This window comes from Meriones unguiculatus, chromosome 4 (genome assembly GCF_030254825.1).
Source record: "Meriones unguiculatus strain TT.TT164.6M chromosome 4, Bangor_MerUng_6.1, whole genome shotgun sequence".
NCBI lineage: Eukaryota > Metazoa > Chordata > Mammalia > Rodentia > Muridae > Meriones > Meriones unguiculatus.
Genome location: NC_083352.1, coordinates 53,208,692 through 53,223,559, shown reverse-complemented (window position 1 = coordinate 53,223,559; position 14,868 = coordinate 53,208,692). Strand labels below are relative to the sequence as shown.

The window sequence follows — 14,868 nt, the reverse complement described above, 5'->3', positions numbered from 1 at the left end:
GTGAAATATAAAGCACACAAAATTTGATTGGCCTGCTCTTTGACTGCCTCCCCCTCAGGGAGGAGCAGCCTTACCAGGCCACAGAGGAAGACAATGCAGCCAATCCTGCATGGGGCAGAGGGCCTCCCCTATTAGTGGACTGAAGGAGGGGTGTGTGGAGAAGAGGGAAGGAGGGTGAGATTGGGAGGGAAAAAGAGAGGGGGCTAAAGGTGGGATACAAAGGTAATAAACTGTAATTAATATAAATAAAAATAAAATATTATAATTAATAAAAAAATTGCTTCTTACCTATTCACTTTTGAAGCCCCTAAAACTCCCTAGAGGCTATCACATTTGAGACAGAACACATTTGTTTATCTGTTGTAGGTGATGATTAATATTTACTATTGGTTTATCTTCTGGTAATGCTTGCTGTTAATCTTAAACAGCTGTATAACCAAATCACCACACAGAGAGACTGGGTTTTTAGTTAATCTAGAACACAATGCTGGGCAATATTTACTCCCTCCTAAACCTCCAAGTGCTCAGTTTGCTAACATTTAGATTTTCCACATTATACTTTCTTTTTTGTGAAATCTTAGGTCTGGTTCATGCTCCACATCCACCAAGATCTCTCCTCCAGCTCTGCTCTCCTAGCTCTCCTCTCACCCCTTCTTCTCCCACTCATCTTCTGCCTTGTGGCTCCTCCTCTCTTTCCTATACTCTGGCTCCTCCCTGCTCAACATTGTGTCTAGTTGCTTTATTTTTGTCCTGTTTACACAAGAGTTGAGACAGGATGCTTAGAATGAGAAACACAATGCAATATCTGGATTGAAACCAGAGAGTTGGGGGTGGGGTGGGGGAGAAATCAGTATTTGAATGAACAAGGGTAAGGTGTATACATTAAAAAAAAAACAACAAAAAACCATTATACCAACATTTATCATCTAATGAGGTCTATGTAGTATATTTGCATTTTTAAAATAATTTTTTATAGTAATTACAGTCAATTCATTTTGTACCCAGCTGTAGCTCCTTCCCTCCTCCCATCCCAATCCCATCCTTCCTCATCTCCTTCCATGCCCCTCCCCAAGTCCACTGATAGGGGAGATCCTCTTCCCCTTCCCTCTGACCCTAGCCTATCAGGTATCATCAGAACTGGCTGTATTGTCCTCCTTTGTGGCCTGGTAAGGCCGTTCCCCCCAGGGGAGGCAGTCAAAGAACTAGCCACTGAGTTCATGTCAGAGACAGTCCATGTTCCCCCCTTACTAGGGAAACCCACTTGGAGACTGAATTGCCATGGGCTACATCTGAGCAGGGGTTCTAGGTTATATCCATGAATGATCCTTGGTTGGAGTATTAGTCTCAGAAGAGACCCCTGTGCCCAGATATTTTGGTTCTGTTGCTATTTACATTTTTAAGGCTGATAATTTCTCTTCACCACTTTATCACTGACATTAAACAGCTCCCACAGTCTTTATCTATGCCATAAGGAGATGGTGGTCTGTGGTTCAAGGCTACCAAGCTTCATATAGGACGTGGGAGAAGTGTCCAAGCAGAAATCCTGCAACTAAACAGAATATATTGAGGAAGAGGTGGGTCAGAGTGATAGCTAATATAATTTATGGATACATTTCTAGAGAAGAGGGTCATGGTCAGTGACTAAGATACACTTTGTTATTTCCCAAATTTGGGAGACACAATATTATTGATTAGAGTAAATGGCAGTTGGTAGCCAAGTAAACCACAGAAAAAAATTAGCTACTATGAATCATTAGTTATTTTTGACAACCCAAAATCTTAATAGTTTATCCCCTGGGACCACTACTCAACCATGTACTTTAAGAAACTATAGTGCTGGCGAGCTTTGATGAACGTAGCTTCTGATGTTGCAGAGAGGCACAATGTTAAAGCAAAATCCCCTATCCCCTGGCTCTTATAGTCTTTCCACCCTTTCCTTTGCAATGCTTTCAAAGCCTTAGGTGTGAGAAGGTTTTGTAGTGTATCCCTTGGGAATGGGCTCCACGATTCTGCATTTTTAAAGGAAAAACTCCACAAAGTTAAAACCATTAGTATGAGAAGTAAAGATATGAAGGAAGTAAACATTATACAAACCCACAGATGGGTGGCTGGGAGGGTGACTCAGAGGATATGAACATTTGCTATGCAAGCATGAACACCTGAGTTGGATGCCATGTAATTTATGTGAACATGAGGCATAATTGTATGTGTCTGTAACCCCCGTGTCAATTCAGAGACTTTACTGGCTAGACAACAAAATGTTGAGCTTCAAGTTTAGTGAGAGAACTTGTCTTGTAGAATAAGGTGGAAGGCTATAAAGGAGGACACTTGTGGTCACTGGGGAAAGAGTTTAGAGGAGCATATTACCTTCATGACAATTGAAAGAAAGATTGAGGGACATTGGATATAGAAGCTTGTTGTATGTGATGGGAAGAAACAGCATATCAGAGTTTGATCTTTTCTGTCATTCAAATTCTGTGCACAGTGGTAGTTGTCTAGTCTTTATTTGCTCTTCACGGGATTTATTATAAAATACCAGTAAGTCAGTTTATAAATTATTTTGATATTTAAAAATTAAATACAGCAGAAATAGAATTATGAAATACAGAATAAAAGGCTTTGCTAGACCACGTGGTTTTACAAGTAAATCGGCAGTATGTTAAAAATCACAATTATTATTGACACCTAATGTAAGTAAAATGGTTTTGATGTGAGTGGTTTTTTTCTTTAGAAGGTTAAAAAAAAAAAAACCAAACCAAACCAAAACAAAACAAAAAACCAAACTCATTTATTCTGAATTTCAAGGTAGAACTCTGAGACAGAGTTGGGCACAAGGCTATCACATCACTTGTTTAGTGTGAACTTTCCTGTAGTCAAATGAGATTTTAATGACCTCTCCAGATTTCAGAGAGATTTATAAGTAGCCCAGTGCAATAAAGGATGAAGCTATGTGTATTTTTATTTTATATTTTATGTGTCTTAGGCTGATATTCTGTCTTGGCAGCTCACAAAATAGCTCCCCTTTCTAGTAAGAAATGTTCTAGGAGTCCACACCATACCCCTGAAGACTGCTGTAGTGAGGTCGTGGTGGCTCAGGGGGTATTAGGGAAGATTTGGCAGGGCTTATTGAAGGATTTAAAGAATTTAGAAATGTTCAAAAACTCTGTGAAACTTATATCACGGATATTGGTATTTGGGGATGAGTGTGTTGTCAATAGACAGAGGTTGTGTCAAAGGATAGAACCGGGGTAGGTGGAATTTAGCCTGATCCTCTCAGCACTAGAGATTTTCTGCATGGTCAGAGGCAGGGACCTCACATCTAACCAGCTCATAATGAGTATTGACCTTCTTCTGCTGGGGTTGGGTTGAAATTGTCCCTTACTCTTTCACTTTATCTTTCATAAGAACCCAAATCTCTTGTTTTCTTCTTCCTACTTGTTTCCCTTTTTCATACCAGTACCGGCCTCTTAGGGATATATACTGGCTTTTCCTCTTATTCGAGGAGAAGATACTGGCTACTGTCTTTCATAAATGAGTGATGTAAATCACTGCACTTTGGGTGCGATATAGGATGTCCCTAAGTGAGGAGCAAAGATGTGATTCTAAAGGCACTGCTACAGGCTGCTTGACTATGCATCCTAGCCACAGAGGGGAGCTCCCGTGACACACAGAAACATGGATTCACTGCGGCCAAGGAGAGGATATGAGTTTTCCTGTTGGCTTGTGCAGTGGTGTCAGATTTCCTCCAATGCACCCGCTTCACAGGTTTATGAGGGGATGGCCGGCACAGAAATATGAATATAGCAGGGAAGCAGGAAAAGTGACCTCTGGAACTGCCTCTCCAAGCAGAAAGGGTTTCTTAAAAGGAGCCTTTTAAGAAAATGCAGTGTGAACTGCGCCAGAATGTTTTGCCTCATAATATAACACTTTCTGAAGCCCCATTTGCTGTAGTATACATGAAATGCTGTTATCTTTTTATCTCAATTAATATTTGGGTCTACGGAACCAGGAAGGACAGCAGAGGTATTTCCTGGGCAGCACAAGTTCTTTCTTCTCTTTCCTCTCTCCCTCCCTCCCCTTCTTTCCCCTTCCCTGCCCTTACCTCTACCCTCCTGTTTTCTTTCTCCTGCTGTATAAAAATACCGTGACCAGAAGCACTTTATAAAGGACAGGGTTTATTTCATTTTATAACTTACAGTCATAACGAAATGAAGTTCAGGGCAGGAACTCAAAGCAGACATGCTGAAACAGAGATCATGGATGAACTCTGGTTACTGGCTTGCTCCCATTTTTGTGCAGCCTTTTTTTTTTTTTTTTTTTTATGCCACCCAGGACCTCCTAGGGGTGGCACTGTCCCCAGGAGCCTGGGCTTTCTCACATCAGTTAGCAATCGTTAACCAAGAAAATGCCTCACAAACTCGCCTACAGTCAACTATATCGGAGGAGGAATTCTCCCAATTGTAGTCTCCTTTTTTTCAGATAACCCTAGCTTGTGTCAAGTTGAAAAGTTAAGTAATCTGCATATCTTCCTCCCTCATTTCATTTTTTTTCCTTTAGCCATTCCTTCTTTCCTTTAACATTTTCCCTTTTTTCTATCTCCTTTCTTTCTCTGCCCCGTTTTCTAAAATTTTAAGTCAAAGTCTGATAGTCTTAAGTTTTATAGATGTAACATGTCATTTTCTTATAAAAAAAATCTCTGGAGCAGTTTCTAAAGTTTTATATTTATTTCTACAGAAAAAAAAAATCTATTCCAGGGACTGCAGGCTCTGTTTTTGGCACAAAAATTTTGCTGTGCTTTTCAGTCCAAATCAAGCCTTGCTCTTCCTCCTGCTGTGGGTAGCTGCAGTGCTTAAGAGGCTGCCTTGGGGTTGGTTCACCTGCTGACATAAGTGCTTGTTCCTCAGGAAAGGCCCAAGAGGAGCCTGCATAGTTAGCAATCAGAGGATTATCATAGAAAGACAAAGCATCAAAATTCCAGCCACCTTTTGAACTAGTAAAGGTACACATGAAATATCCCAAGGTTCCTTCCATGGCGGGGAAATGAAAGAAAGGATGCAAAAGGAATGTAGATGGCGAATGAATTTTGTATTAAATTCTGAGGAAGGCAATGAGTATCTGAAGGAGAAAATTTTCTTTTGTTTCCAACTTAGAGCAGGTGAAAAAGAAGTCTAAGTGTTTATTGTTCCAGATAAATGAGTTTTGTTCCTACTGTAATATAATACAAGCTACGGGTCCCGCTCTTTTTTGGTAGATGAACTTAAGGTTTCGATTGAATTTTCTGGTGAGAGGTTTTATATAAGAAGAGATAAAACTAGCCCAGTGTTTGAATTCTGAAAACAGCCAAGGCAGCTCCTTATGCCCTGCCTTAGTGGAGGTTAACCCACAGGCGCTCTGTAGGTGTTCTGGCTCAGGGTTGCCTTGTCTCCATAATGTATTTGTTAGGCAATGTAAGATTTCTGGACTTGAATGCCTGTAGGAGGATCTAGGCAACAAAACACCTGCTGCTGGTGACCTTTCATTCAGTGACGAGCTCAGGAGTGTGTATGTGTGTTTTTTTTTTTTTTTCCAGCCTGATATTTCCACTCCACGGGCTCATCATCAGTCTGAAGAAGGCTTGCATCTCAGGGTTTCTGTTCACAGTGAGCCACAGGGAAGTAGCCACAGTTAACAGTGGAAGTAGAGAGCAACACTTGAGGGTTCTTTTTATCACCACCGCACGCACATTCTTTATTCATAAAAACTACTCACTCTTTCTTATGTCTCCGCAAAAGTTTCAGGTCATGTCACCAAATTCCCAAATCTAGACTCACTTCTGGGTATTTCTACAGAAAAAAATTGGGATAGTAGCCTAATGCAATAAGCAAATGTCTATTTTATAGCTAGTTTAAGTTAATAAGTAAGCTCTTACTACAGTGGATTTATTGGCCTATGTACCAATTCTGGTCAGTCTTCTTGCTAAATTCAACCAAGAAAAACAGAATTTCATGCTCTGTGCCCCTTACTCTCCTGGCTCACATGGGAGCTTTGGCCAGTAAGCTTATTATTTTGTTCTTCACAGGCAACAAGAAGAAATATCAATGAGATTATACAACATAATATATTTGCGCTTACCATCACTTGTCACTCCATAAATAAAGGACGTGCTGTGCACATAGCTTGATAACTTTCATGGTTTATAGTTACTGGCTATCTTTAGGCCACACAATAGGGACTGATGGTGCTGCTAATAGTTTAGGAAACTGATCTTTTAAGTAAAATTGTATAGATGTGAATCCTTTCCCCTCTGCTTCTTGGCTGTGAGACCTTAGATAGTTCACTTATCCTAGTGTCTCGATTTTCTCCTCTGTCAAGTGGAGACAAAAATGGTTCTGAACACCATGAACATAACTGGAAGATTATGTGAGTTCATGGATGTAAAACTGTTGGACTGGTGAATGATGTTGAAAATCCTTATTCATGTATATTAGTTAAAGCCATATTGTCCCAAGGTCTAAAAAGACATGAATAAATTTACTTCCACTGAAGGCTAGATTACCTGACTGATATTTAAATTTTTTTTCTTGACTCTTATATTTTATTTTATTTATTTATTTTTTCAATGCAGTTTATTCAGGAACCTTGAACAATCCTCGGACCCTGGGGAAAGCCAGCCCGCAGCTTAAATAGCCTCTGGGTAGCCAACCCAGGCGTGCCACGTGGGCAATGCAGATAGGTCCACATACATGGAAGCAAGCCAGATCCTCAGCCTTAGCCAAATGTGGAATTGTTCGTGACAGAGAGCACTCACCATTGGGAAGGTGGAAGGCGGAAACCAGCTCCACCTTTAAGGCATAGCATTCCGCAGCTCTCTACAGTTCCCCCTTTTTGTTCTAGATTACCTGACTGATATTTAAATTTTAAGGAGAACTTTTTTTTCTTTGAAATGCTGGGAAGCTAACTATCATTAAACATATGAAAATAAATTTTATTTTATATTTAAATCTAAATAAATTATAAAATAGATCTCATAAATGTAAAAACATTTTATAAATTGAAAAGAGCAATGATGACAGTTGTACTTAGTAACTACTTTCAGCTGTTAATGATAAGATGATATTATAAATGTATGACTTTATAAATGTTAGCTGAGTGTTTTAGATTCCACCATCTTTTTTTTTTCCTCTTTCTTTTTTGCATTAGTTCTTTCTCAATCACACACATACTCTCAAAGAATTACCAGAACTTGGATATCACAGAAATCCCAACAGCAGTGAAAGAAGAAATAGTGACCTTTCTGCTTTCAAAGTTCAATGTTCTGGCTTTAAAAGTATGCTGGATAAAGCACCGTTGAGATGAGAAGAAAGCGAGAGAGAATGCCAGGGTGTACGTCTCCAACAGGGGGCTTTAAAGCACACACTCTACTTGGGGACTGGATGGAGGTTCCTTAGAATCATCAGATATGCCAGCAGATATGTAACCAGAAGCTGTTTCTGTACCATTGGTCTTTGATGGGACTCTGCTTTTTTGGTGGGTTGGCAGTGAACTGGAGAGGGCAAGGGCAGGCAATGGGGAAAGAGAGAGTGAAATACCTTCATTGTAATCCTGATGGTGAGAAGTTGAACCTTGTCCTAGTTTGTTTTCTTTAGTTGCAATAAATACCATGACCAAAAACAGCTTAGGGAAGAAAGGGTTTATTTCATGTTATATCTTACAGTCCATCAAGGGATATTGGGGAAAGAGCTAGGGCAAGAACCTGGAGGTAAGAACTGAAGCAGAGGCCGTGGAAGATCACTGCTTATTGACTTCCTCTCCTTAGGTTCTCACTCATCTCCCTTTCTTATACATTCTAGGACTACCTGCCCAAGGCATGGTGCCACCAACAGTGGGCTAGGCCCTTTTACATCGATCATTAATCAAGCAAATGCCCTCCCCACAAGACTTGTCTTCATGCCAGTATTGCGGAGACATTTTTCTCAATTGAGGTTCCCTCTTTCAAGATGACCCTAACTTGTGTCAAGTTAACAACAACTAACTCACATAATCCTCTACATGTCTGTAGGGGAAAACATGGAAATTGTCTGACACAGAAAATATGGAAAAGGAGAGCAAGAGTGAACCCAGACATGAAGCATGTGGATAGTTGAATGAGTTGGGGCAGGTGCCTACGAGAAGTAGACTATGTAACTAAATCTTTGAGACAGATGCTTCATCAGTAGATGACAGTTGGTCTAAAGGGTGACCCAGTCTGAATGTCTCTCACAATGGAAGGACTGTGATTCACAAGAGAAAAGAGAAAGATCACCCAGTCAAAACAGCTAAGGAATGGATTGTGCATGGATTCAAGCAGAATTAGTTAAAACAATCTCAAATTGACTGAATTATTAGTCTTTGGTTAACAGAGATTTCTACAACTGACTATAAGGGAGATTTTTTTTTGTTAGAAAATGCACATGGTTAGTAAACTATTAATTTATAGAGTCGTGCTCCTAGCTTTTCAGATTGAAAACACCCCAGCTCCCCTATTGCACTGCAGCCAACAAGGTGAGAGATATGGTCATCTGCCAAGTAGGAGAAGAGCTCCTGCCTTGAGAAAACCGTGAGGGACATGAGCACAAAATACAAGGAAAGTGTGAAAGAGAGTTGAACCACTGCTGATGAAAAACGTTGTATTGAAAAGTTCCCAGTTCAACTTACTCAATTGAGGTCTCCATTGAGAAATATTAAATATGAAAAGGCCTCCATCTCCATATGACTTTGTTGACACAGAGTATGGCCATCTGGAGTACAGCACTATTGACATTTCCAAGTGGGCATCTACTTGTTCTTGGGGTCTACTGCTACTCTGCACATTGTCGGATATTAAATAGCATCCCTGGCTTCCATCCAGTAGCATTCCTGACCTTATTTGTGACAACTACAATTATCCCCAGACATTGACAAATGTCCCTTGTGGTGCACAATCACCTCCAATTGAACCACTGTTCTGAGGTATAAATTCTTAGTATATAAATGTGTCCTTGACTGTGATATAGAACACAGTACTAGACATCAGTATATAGACATCAGTATTCTGCATATAGCATCAATAGCCCATGAAAGGTAAGATACAAGAGATGTGCTAAAGTGTGAGGGAAATTTTAAAAATGACAAGAGTACCTAGCTTATCAAGTCTCACCAGTACTACCTGGATCCTCTTGCTCTGCAAGGCCACATTGCCTGGGGCAAGTGATTAAAGAGCAGGCAACTGAGTTCATGACAGAGGGGGCCCCTGTGTTTCCCTTATTTGGGACCCCCCAACACACAAAAGACAAGCGTGTTGGTTTTCTAGGGTTAGCTCCTAGATATATTACCTATACTTTTTTTTTTTAGAATCACATTTAAGTAAATGTTATAGAAATTAAAGACCTTGATTCTTTGGATGGTTACTGAGTACATTCTGACAGCAGCTTCCTATTTTATTTAAAGTATTGTCTTCCATTTCTTTTTCTACATTCTATTTCCTCAGTGCTTAATCACATGTGTGTCTCACTGTCTCCAAAGTCTGGGTATGCTGATAAAGGAATAAGATATTAAAGAATTTTCTGAAAGAAAGAGAGAATGAGAAAGAGAGAGAGACAGACAGAGACAGAGACTGGTAAGTGCTATCATGAAGTATGAGGTTGCAAGGAGGAAGAATAAAACACTGAACTTAAGGGACATTCTGTGTTTTCTCTTGAATTTCATAAGGTGTTGTGATGCAACACTGTGTCTTAAAAGTATGCTGATTAAATAAAAGTAACAATCTAAAAATGTTATAAAATTAGTGTGAACAGTAGTAAAAAAAATCACTCTACTTTCACACCTATTTACTGGCCCAGTTTTCCTCATAAGCAGAATTTTACTTAGGTTTCAGAGCGAAGATATCATATAAATATTTCATTTTCAGGGAAACCGAGACTCACAAAAGGTATTATTTCCTCTAGTTCCCGAAACTGGGTTTGGCGATTCTAAGGCTTATTGACGGTTTACTGTGGAGTGATTTATATTGTCACACCCATGGATCCTCTGGTGTTTTAATAATTTGTGTGATATATAGGTTTGGATATGAATAGCTCAATGTCTTCATCATGCTATCTGATTCCCCAGCTTATCTTTTTCCTTTGAGTAAAGAGTTGTATCTGTGATTAATTCAGCAATTTTAACTGCAAAATATTTGTCCCATAATGAGTTCCCAGGTGGCGTGCAAATGCCATCTTTCAGATAAGATGAAAATTGTTCTGTCTTCCTTCATCAGGGAGCTAGCAGAATAATAGGAGTCAGTCCATAGCAATACTGGGATAACTGATCCAGTCCCCAGAGAGCATGCTGAGATGAGGATGCATATCTCCTGCTGATTTTTACAGCTGAGAACTAGGAAAGTGATTTTGACCATTTTCTTAGACATCCTGTGCTGTCACGGTCTCACTCCAGAGCAGTTTTCTAGTCTGGGGATTCCACTTGTTTAGCATTTTATACAGCATGACTTATCTACGAATCCAGTTCCTAAAACTTCTGCCACAGTGGCCAAACAAACAAGCACCAAGTGGGAATTCCTCAGCACTTCTTAAATATTTAACTGTTGAGGAGACCGAACACTAGGTTCCCCTCTTTTTTTTTTTAAAATTTCTGTTGAACTTTTAGCATGGATAAGCTGAGATCATTTCCCTGCCAGATGTGTCTCTAACTATCCATTTAAAGGCATTTCTAAAATTTTTCATAGACAATGTTATTGATGTTTGCCAAGGAGGTACAGGAGTGGTGCTGAGCAGGCATCTGGTTAAGTTATCCATTCTGTTTCAAGAGGTTTCTAAGGCTCATTAACTCAGCCTTCCCATCGGCCAATAGTGAGCACCCTAGTGCAACTGTGAATGTGGCACTTCCTGTCTGTTGCCTTTATGGAGAAATCTTTAAAAAAAAATCAATCCATGTGAGATGGTTTTAAGAGTATCACTGTTGACTGGTTTTCTCCATAATCCATGTTTCCGTATAAAAACTTTTAGTTCTGAGAAAATAAAGTGGTTATGTGTCCCATATACATTACCCAACAAAACATGAAAAGCATCTCTGTAAAGCAGAGTGAGTCGTTTCATTGAGGGATAGGCTGGCATTTTAGTGACTTGTCATAAATAGTGCCCTGGGACTAAGTAAACTGAGTTTAATGATGAGTTTTACAAGGTAGTTTGTTCCTTCTTCGGGGCTCAATGACCTTTTCCCGAGAGAGGAATTTATGTGAAATCTACATCTCTCTTTTATATTCTTCCAAACCTTTAGCTCACTAACAAGGAGCAGAGGAGATAAGGGGAATAAAACACAAAACTGAAAGAGGATGGGGGAAGAGGGAAAAGGCTTTTGTCCAGAGAGACAATAAAATGATATCCAAGAGATAGCTTTGCCCTCCAGAGGGGAAATATAGAATATTAGTTGGCTAAGAAAATAATTAGTGATTAAAGCATAAAGCTAACCTTTAGGGTTAGCCAGATCTTCCTGCTGTACCCATGGCTTCAATAAATAGCACTACCGTTCACACTTTCCCTTGGCCAAAATACCCTGATGCTTTCCTTGGTTACTCTTTTTACTCCCCTTCCTCCCTCACTGGTCGTTTCCTCTCTGTTGATTTCTAGAGCATATGCATGCCCTGATCATAATGGAATGCTGTGGTCCTAGTCGCTATCATCTTCTATGGTGGCAGTCTAGACATGCCGCTTTGCTGGTGTCACTGACTCTGCTCCTGCTGTTTACAGCACGTCCATTCCAGTGGAGCTACAAGATGTTTGGAAGTCAAATTCTTACCACATTATTCCCCAACATAGACAAAGGTAATGATTTACACATCTAGAAATAACACCTGGGAATCTTTAAACATCAGAAATCATCATGTCACTTTATTTGGTATATAATATATTTTATACTTATACACACACACACACACACACACACACATATATATATATATATATATACATATATAAATAGGTGCAATGTTCATGCTGTAGATGTTAGGTTTTATAATATGTTTTCAGTGGAACACTGAATCATCCAGGTTTCTTTATTTTCTAGGGATTTTATCAAAATACCTAGAGGTTCTATCAAAAAATCTTGCTGTGTTAATGCAATATAAGATGCGTGTTTCTTAGTTGTTCTAGATTTTAATGTTTAGCTGTTGACTCATTCAATGTTCTGAGTATTCATTTGAATTTGGAGAAGTATGGCCATATTCTGGCGTTACTCTAGAAGTTGAGACACACAATAGGTAATGTGTGGAAGAGTTGAGGCTTTGTTTCTGGTGTGGGTTTAGCTAAAATAGCTGATCCTTAGCTTTTTTTTCCTTTTTGTTTAACCTTCTCTCTTATGACACATCCTGATTGCAGTCTCCCCTCCCTCCACTTCTCCCAGTTCCCCGCCTCTTCCTGTCCCCTATCCACTTCTCCATTTCCCTTAAAAAAAAAAAATCAGTCGTTCCAGGAATAACCAACCATGGTTTAACAAGATTCATTAAAACTAGGTACAATCCTTTGTATCAAGGCTAGATGAGGCAACCCACTAGGAGGAAAAGGGTCCCAGGAACAGGCAGAAGAGACTCCTGCACCCCCACTGTTAGTAGTTCCACAAAATCCCCAAGCTAAACAACTTAGTTTTATATTCAGTTTTTACCTCTGATGTTTGTCATGACATGGCAATGGGTATGGTAAAAATATGAGTAACTGCATCAAGACTAGTTAACAATTACTTAGAGATTTTTATTAAGAGAATTTTCTTAAGACATTTGCATGCATTATCTTATGTATGTTCACAGTCCCGTGCAGTATAGGTGCTAATATTATTCCTGTTTTATATATGAGAAAGTTGATTTTGAGAAGTAACTTAGGCAATGGGGCAAAGCTAGAAGATTCTGGGAGGTGTTTCCCAAATATCTTTTTTTTTATCTTTCTCCCTCTCTTTTTTTCTCTTGCTCTTTTTCCTATTTTTTTTTCTTTCTTTATTTTATTCTTTCTTGGCACAAGGACAGTTTTATAAAAATTTGACAGTAAAACAATAAGACAAGCTAAACAAGCTAAATCTCAGCAGCTACCAGGAAGAGGGAGACATAGAGGAGGAAAAGAGAAAATGACACCTTTTAGAGTTAAACTCTGAGACAGCAAGCAAGGCCAACAATGGAGGTTGGCAAGAAGCTTCATGGACGACTGTAAAGTAGTTTTGGGGTGAGAGTGGTTTTGTAGAATAAGTGAGAAAACCCAGTTTCAGGAAATGCAAGCACAGGCTTCTGGCCGATGTTCAAAATAAAGAGGTAGAAAGAAGGAAAAGGAAAAGTCACCTTGATTCTAGACTGTTGTAAGAGAGAAATAACACGACAGGGAAAAAGTTTCAAGGGTTTATATCTACATTTCTCACAAATTGCAATAAATTTTCTTGTTATGAATGATGTTCAAAAACAACTCATGTCTTATAAGAGTAAAAGATTAAAAGTTAACTTGAGTTACTATTTCAAGGAAAGTTTCCTTGAGAAAGGTAGACATTTTCTTCATGCTCATAGGAAAATTTCCACTGGACATCATAAGCAAGACATATTGATTAAGGAGCGTATTCAGTTTACTAGCAAGCTGGAAAGAAAACAACTGTGGTGTCCATATGTGGGTCTCTTCAGAATTCATGTTGAGGCTCCGATATTAAGAGGCAGATCTGCAAGTGGAGAGTTTAGGTAAAGTCTTCCAAAAAGGTGTTGGTGTCAAGTCCAACCTTCGATCTCTCTTGTTTCTTCAGGTCTCCTGGCCTGTAAGGACACACTTTTGGTACACACACACACACACACATATATGGATGCTGTCACATAAACTAGAGATCTCAAACCAGACCAATGACTCATTGCGATGAACATTTGCAAGTGAAGATGTGTGAACAAAAGGGATGTGCTACTCTGGGACACATTGTGACACACTACAATTTCACTGTGCGATGTTTTCTGTTTTGTTTTTGTTGTTTGTGTGTGTTTTATTTTGGAGGGAGGTTGAAAGGCAGAAGAATGGATATGAGAGGACTAAGAGATGGAAGTGACTGAGGTATATGATGTGAAACTCACAAAGAGCCAATAAAAATGTTTTTAAAGAGCAAGGAAATGTGTTGTATGAAAGGAGAGAAGGTTAGCACTCCCCTTGGCAAGGATGGAAGAAGCCCTTGGGCCTAACAACACACATGCTACTTCGTGGCATCTAACCACTGTCCTTGTGGACTTGGGGAGGGGCATGTGTGAAGAAGGGGGAGGGAGGATGGGACAGGGTGGGGAGGAGGGAGGGCCTTATGGGGGGATATAAAGTGAATAAACTGTAATTAATAAAAATAAATAAATTTAATTATTAAAAAAAGCGAGGAAATGCATAGCACTGCACTGAGATTTTTCTTATGGAATAAAAAATAAACAGGATAAGTAGATAGAAATGTACAGTGAAATAGTTCTTTTGCCAGAAATTTACCCTTAAATGCCTAGAATTTAATCATGGATTTCCTTCAATGACAAAGATATATCTAAAGAAAATAACACTGCTATATATTTAAAAATAATTTACATGTTAGTTCTCTACAACTGTATTCATGACATAATTTTATTCAAGATAATAAGTAAGTCAGAGCAATCAGTGTTTTCCAGATGACCAGGTGTCAACTTGTGTGCTTGTGACGTGACTGGAAAGGACAGGGGAGATGACACATCTGGCAAAGTCCTTGCTGTACTACCACGAGGACTTATGTTGTTCTTTTTGTTTTTTTTTTTTTTTTTTGCTGAAATCCATGATTTTTATTATTATTATTTTTACAATTTATTCACTTACTATCCCAAGTGTAGCCCCCTCCGTCATCTCCTCCCAGTGCTACCATCCCTCC

The 14,868-nt window shown here is 39.2% G+C and overlaps 1 pseudogene; it reads left to right on the top strand.

Annotated features, from left to right (window-relative positions):
• The first annotated feature begins 14,109 nt into the window (after positions 1-14,109).
• LOC132653889 (U6atac minor spliceosomal RNA) lies at positions 14,110-14,214 on the top strand (annotated as a pseudogene).
• The last annotated feature ends 654 nt before the right edge of the window (positions 14,215-14,868 follow it).